The sequence below is a fragment of the Morus notabilis genome, unplaced genomic scaffold (genome assembly GCF_000414095.1).
Source record: "Morus notabilis unplaced genomic scaffold, ASM41409v2 Scaffold78, whole genome shotgun sequence".
Classification (NCBI taxonomy): Eukaryota; Viridiplantae; Streptophyta; class Magnoliopsida; order Rosales; family Moraceae; genus Morus; species Morus notabilis.
This window is the reverse complement of record NW_010367622.1, coordinates 1,917,095-1,924,771: the sequence shown is the minus strand read 5'-3', so window position 1 is coordinate 1,924,771 and position 7,677 is coordinate 1,917,095.

Here is a 7,677-nt window from a genome sequence, read left to right as displayed (position 1 = left end):
AATTTTCTGAAATTTCTAGAAATTTTGCAAAAATTACACTATACACTTACTGACATCAATATTTAACCCACATCTACCAATATTTATATGATATTTCGATGAAGTGATTTTGTAGTGGAAAGATAAAATAAACGATTTAGACATACACTTACCACATCTACCAATATTTATATGATATTTCGATGAAGTAATTTTGTAGTGGAAAGATAAAATAAACGATTTAGACATACACTTACACACACAAATATATAAGGAGACATTTTGTTCATAGATTCGAATCATGTGATTAGAACTATTTTCGATTTACGTGTATTTTTTATGAGAGAAAACACTGTAACAAACCATGAACCATAATTCAAATCACGGTTTGAATCCTCCAACTAAAACACCCCAGCCACGCAAAAATCCCACCACCAGAGTCTTCACCGCAACACCTAAATCTCCATCTCCTGCCAAATGCCACAGCCGGATTCCAGCACTAAGGGAGAGGCCTAAACTGGAGTATAACTCACATTTGAGAGACAAGAGAGAGCGAATGATAATTTTTTTTTTCTTTCTAAATCTATATTAAAAATCATTTCAAAACATTAATGGACTAAAATAATAAATAAAGTAAACCTTAAACTTAAAGAGCTCTCAAAATAAAGGGGTTTCTCTAGTATGATTAAAAAAAATAAATTACTGACAATTTTTTCCTTTCAATTGTTAAATTTGTATAAGAAACTATTAATTTTTTATACTTTTTTAATCTGAAGTGTTTTGACATGTCCAATGATCCAATTCTATAAGAATGAAAATTCAAAAAATAATATAACAAAACAAAGATTTAAAAAAAACAAATATATATATATATATATATATAAATCAAGATGTGTTTTCATAATCTAATTTTCCTAATTTAGTATTATGAAAATATTGTTTTCAAAACACGAACCAAGCAGGCCTTAACCCCGCTTCTTTTCATCCACTCTTTTTTTTTTTCTCTTTTCAATTTTCAATTTCCTCTTTAACAAAGTTTTTTTAATATATTTCTTATATGGTTTTTTTGTACAGATACTCTCTGAACTTTACGTGTTTAACAATTTATTCTTTAAATTAAAAATTGTGGTAATTAGCACTCTGAACTTTTAAATCTTGGTACAATCATTGACGTTTTGTTTATAAAAAAAAATATTGTAACAAATTACGAATCATAATTTAAATCATGACATGAACACACTAATCAAACGCCCTCACTTGCTAACACTGTCAAAAATTATAGACGGAATCAGTCACGTGAAGTCTCACGTGATCTATTTATGAGAACGATCCTAAAAATTGGTTTTAACAAATTATTATATAACATAATAAAAAAAGAAAACAAAAAAGACCTGTAAAATGGAGTCTGCACACCCCCCACCCATTCACATTCTCTCCCTCGTGCCTCGTTCCCCAGATCAAGAGCATCACAAAGTGCGATACTTAAAATTGATCGTAAACATCAAATTAACTGCTTTGATTGCTTAAAGCTAGCAATCCAACTATCAACACGAATCTCTTGTGAGAATCCAAAACCACCAAAACTGAATTAAAATCCGAAATTGAAAAAAAAAAACAATAAAAGAAAAAAGGAAATCTTTTCTTCCTGTTGTTTGTGGTGCGAAAGCTATGAAGTAACAAGGAAAAAGGAAAAAAAAAATTGTTACTTGGTGTTATTCATCATTTCTGATTTATGGATTCTATACAATTGTTGGAGAAAGTTTTACATTGAAGTAGAGAGAGAAAGATAGGAGATACGTCATTGCAGCAGCTTCCACCCATGAGATTTGGAGCCGCAACGCCGCGAGATCCAGCGTCTCAGAGGCCCCAACCCCCTACGAGAATCAGCGTCGCAACAGCCTCCACCACCCGCGAGATCCGCCATCGCAACGGCCTCCACTCTGCGCAAGGTCCGGCACCGCAACGGCCTCCACCACCCGCGAGATCCGGTGTTGCAGTGACCTCCACCTCCCCGAGATCTGAAGAGAGAGGGAGACTAATATAGGAATGGGCGGAGGTGAGTGGGATTGTCATTGGGCTAGACCGGCTGGTTGGTGGCCATTTCCAATTAGTTTTTCTTTTTTTTTTTTTTTTGAAAAAGAAATAATTTTTTAAAGTTAAATTCTAATATTGCCCTGATAAATGGCACACGTGAGAGGCACGTGCAGCACTCCATCTAAGGCACTGTTCGGTTGCACGTATTTACTCGAGAAAGTCCACTCGAGTGAAGAAACTTAGCCCAAATTAATGTTCGACGTATGCTTATTCGAGACCAAACTTGAGCTTCCCATCTATTCTCGAGTTAATGGTCTCCCACTTACTCGAATAATTCTTCTGAACTTCTACAATGTGGATTCCTAAGCACACAGTGAGATTCGTCTCTGAGACTTATGCATGTCGAAGCTTTCTCTGAAGTCTTCCTTCCACACCGTACTGTTCACATGCTTCTCCTCTGCTCAAGATTTTCAGGTTTCAGATCTCAAAAAATTTCCATACCTGTATGCTACTTCAACGTTATAACCCTTCCTCCCCTGCCCAAACCCAATTGCAAATCTATTCTCCCCCACACCTGCAATTTAGAAACCATATCCCCCAAATATTGCACCTTGATCTGCATCCTTTTTGTTTCCCCTTCAAAACGGGGAACAAACATACCATTTGCGTAATGTGATTGAAAGAAAATTTGGTGTGATTGAACGTGAACTGTTCAACTACACACACCCCTCCCTGCGTAATGTGATTGAAAGAAAATTTGGTGTGTGAAAGGTCAGGTCTCGTATTTTGAAAAACATTAACCGTTACTACATTGAAAAGCAAGTTAAGATTCCGGTTGCATGTGCTATAGTCCATAATTTTATCCACATGTACCGTAATGGAAACAGACTATTAGATCAGTACTCACAAAATAGCGTTCCGGTTGCGAACATTGATCCCCAGAATGTTGAAGAGGATATCAGCGATAAACACAACCACGAAGGACAACCATTGAATTATAATGCAGAATTGGATATGGATGCAATGTCGCATACAATGCGGGCAGTGTACCGTAATCGTCGTACGCGCTAATAATTCAAACTTTTGACGTTGAAGTACTAAGAGGTGAAATTACATGGTGTATGTAGATTTATGTTATTAATTATGTATATATTGTTGTCCTTTTGCTCTCCATTTATAATGAAAACTGATCTTCTAGTAATTTTTTATATGGTATTTTAATTTATTAAATGAAGAAAAATGCCTACTTTGTTTTTAAAATTATTACTATTTATAGATGATTCACTTTTATTTATACATCTTTTTAATTACCCAATAACTCATTCTTCATAATTATTTATATTTAATTCTAGTTACTCAGATTCAATTGCATAAAATCAATTAAATTAAAAAAATAAAAAAAAACTTCTGGATATTATTCACAACTCAAGTATTAGTAGAAACAAATACAAATTTAAATAGATTCTAATCTCAAACTATAACTCAAATGTACACAACCAAACACAAACTCAAATTACAACTTTAACTCAAATTATAACTCAAACTCAACTCAAGATCTATACTCAAGTCACCTAACTCAAAAATGACAAAAGAACAAGCCCTAACGGTGTTAGCAATTGGAGTAATTGTACCAAGATTTGGAAGTTTAGGAGCTCATTGCCACAATTTTTAGTTTAAAGACTAAATTGTTGAACACAAAGGGCACGTTTAGAATCCGTTTCAAAATAATTTTGTTTTCTGTATGAAAATGAAAATGAAAATGTTTTCAATCTCAATCATGAATCATTTTTAAAAATGTGTTTCGTAATTTTATTTAGAGATTATTTTCAGTATAAAAAAAATTAAAATTCTATATAGTTTTATATTTTTTAAAACGTATAATAGTATTTTAAATAATACTCTGAATAATTAATATTCTCCCTAAATAATACACTAGTAATTAATATATTATATAAATATCTGTTATATATAAATATTATACGTACTAATTATCAGTTATAATAGTGCACGTAACTAGTAAACCATTAGAATACTAATTACCATACACACATGTAAAAGATTAATTTATATATATATATACAACTAGTAAACAATTAGAATACTAATAACCATAGTGAATGTCCTATATTACTGCCGTATAAATCCCTCTTCAAAATAACTCTGCCAATTTCCTTCAGGTGCTTTATCAGTACTAATCAGTCTACAATACCAGACTAAAGCTTTGTCCACAAAAAAAAAAAAAAAAAGAAAAAAACCTTCACGCTCTTAAAAAAAATCTTCACGCTCTTCTCTTCCTCGTTGAATCCACCATCCATCCCCGTCACTTTCACTTTCCTAAGCCTTTCTTCCCAACTCTCCCTCTTTGAAACCAACGAAACCCCCTCACTCATCACCACTCTCCATATGCTCCGGTGAAGAAGCTCTGCCGTCTTCCATGGCTTCCGGCGCTGCTATTCGAACGGAACCGGTCACCGCGGCGGCGTCAAGTTGGATCGCCCTGCTCTCAACCTCAGAATGTCGTCGTTCAAGTCCAGACTCCCTCGTTCCCTTACTCCTCCGGATCCACCAATTATCAACTAAGAGGGAGGAGAAAACCTCTAGCGCGTTTGGACTGAAAAGCTCAACGTTTAGAAAATCAAAATAGGAAAATGAAAACAAGTTTTAATTATTTTGAGAAAGTGTGAGTTTTTAGAAGAAAGAGAAAAAACGTTTTCAGTTTTATTTTTGGTTGGATGCTGCTCCAAACATAGGACGTGCTGGAAGTTCGGGTCGGCGGGCTGCCCGAAATCTGAATTTTTTCAGGTTCGGGCGGGCAAGTCCATTTCTCACCCGTCCAAGCTAGATTTTTGGATTCGGGTTCGGGCAGCCCAAATTTGACATTGACTCTCTTGCCCGCCGCCGTTGAACCGCCGTATACCGCCGTCCGCTGAAATTTTTTTGAATTTTTCTGACCATGCCCGAAGTGCCCGAACTCGCCTACCCGAAAACTGCCCGAATTCACGCAAAACGGCTACTTTTTTTAATTTTACCCGAATTCTACCCGAATACCCGAAAACGGCTAGTTTTTTGAATTTTTGCCCGAAAATCCAAATTGCCCGACCTGCCCGAATTACCCGAAACGGCTAGTTTTTTGAATTTTGCCCGAAAACCCGAATTGCCCAACCTGCCCGAATTTCAAAAAATAGCCGTTTATCCCCTTTTTTTTTGAAAAAAAAATCATTTTTTTAACCCCAAAATTTCCCTATAAATATCCTCCATCTCCCCCACATTTTTCTCACTCAAACTCTCTCAATTTCTCTCATTCTCTCTCAATTTCTCTCAATCTCTCTCAATCTCTCTCATACTTTTTTTAAAAACTATCACATTATCCTAAAGCTCTCTCTCTCTCAAATTCATCTTATTTTTTTTTATAATGGATCATTTTGGTTATAGTGGTATTCCCATTGATGCCCAACACAATGTAGAAGAAGGGCAATTTCCCACTAATGAGTTTGTTACGCAGGAATCTACTAATCCGAGCCATGGTGGGCGTACTGGAGGTCGTGGTCGCAATAGTGGGCGTGGAGAAGCGGCGAGTGCGACTGCGTCTGCGTCTGCGTCGATAAGTGTTGCAACCTCCAAGAGGAAATGCAAGCGTACCTCGACAGTTTGGGATCACTTCGACATAATTGACGAGGTGGATAATGAAGGTAACACTAAACATATAGCTCAGTGTAAATATTGTTTATCTAAATTACAAGGCGACACTATTCACGGCACCACACACTTGAGACGACACTCCGAAAAGTGTCTTCAAAAGCTTAGCCAATCTAGCGAACTCGAACTCCGCCAAACACAACTATCTTTTGATCGCGCAACCGGTGGTCTAATCACTTGGAAATACGATCCGCAAGTAGATCGTATGGAAGTTGCGCGAATGATAGCTGCTTTAGATCAACCACTTAGTTTTGTAGAGCATCCTAATTGACAACGATATATTAAGGTTGTACACAATCCTAATGCACAGTTCACTTCAAAAACTTCTCTTAGGAAAGATTTATTAAAATTATTTAAAAAAGAAAAAGATGCATTAATAAACCTTCTACACTCGACTAGTGGGTGCGTTGTGTTAACGATAGATATTTAGTCTGCCGTTGCCAATAAAGATTATTTAGCTGTAACCGGACATTACTTTAAAGGATTTGATTTAGATAAGATAATATGAGGTTTTAAATGTGTTCTAGGATCACATAGCGCGGATTTAATATTAAATGTAATTGATGGATTTAGTTTAAGAGATAAAGTAATGGCTATAACATTAGATAATGCTAGTGCCAATACAAAAGCAATTGAATTTTTTGAAAATGATTTAAGTCTATTCGGTGACGGTACTATTTTCCACCAACGTTGTGCATGTCATGTAATCAATTTAATAGTTAAATCCGGTTTAAAAGAAATGGGTAATCACATTAAAAGAATTAGATATAGTCTTGCATGGATTCAAGGTAGTAACCAAAGACAAGAAGATTGGTTTAGGTTCTTACAAGCATTAAATATACCTCCTAGAGCATTAGCGTTAGATATGCCTATAAGATGGAACTCAACTTATATTATGCTTCAACAATGCATCCCTTATAAGAATGCTATAACAAACTATATGTGTGCAAAATTAGGAGTATGACATATAGATGAATTTGATTGGCAAATTGCTGAAGTTTTGTATCAATTTTTAGGTAGGTTTCATAAAGTTACTCTAAAACTTAGTGGAACATACTATCCACCATCACCTTTAGCTTTAGGAGAACTTTTAAGAATTAGTATTTTATTTCACGAATATAGGGATGACCCAATCTTAAGAGTTATTGTTCATTCTATGGAAAAAAAATTTAAAAAATATTGGTCTAAGTTGCCTTTGTTATATGGTTTAGGTACAATTTTTGATCATAGATTAAAATTAGACGATTAGAAAGTGGTTTAGAAAACTTAGGTGAATTTTTAGGCATCACTTGTATGGACGAATTTTCAAAAATAAAGGCAAAAATATATGAGATCTATAGTAAATATGAGATTAGGTTTAGAAGCACAAACTCTAGAGTACAGGAACCGCAACAACAAGATGAAAACCCGCATTCATTCTTGAATGTTTTCGGGTTAAAGAAGAAGAAGAAGACAACTCAAACGGAAGCTGTGAGTGGAAGTGGATCTTCATCAACAAGTGGCAGTGGCGGCAGCAGCTTTAACAAGCTTATGACATACCTCAGTGAAGGCTTAGTAGTCAGCAATGCGGTGGAATCGTTTGACTTAGTTCAATGGTGGAGGGCACGAGCATTAACTTGGTCAATCCTAACTCGATTGGCAATGGATATATTTTCGATCCCAGTCTGCACTATTTCATCCGAACAAGCCTTCAATACGACAGGAAGAATACTTGAGGAACGCCGGAATGCATTGCAAAGGAATATTGTTGAAGTCTTGGTTTGCATTAAGGATTGGGATCGGGCCGATCAACGTCTACAAGATACAATTTCACCGGCAAGCCAAGAATGGATCGATGAATTTAATCGATTAACATTTAATTTTGAAGACGATCCCTCAGCTTCAAATTAAATTGTAAATTTGTAATTTGTAAATATGTATTTACTTTTTACATTGTATTTGTAATTTAATAAACAATGTAAGTTTGTA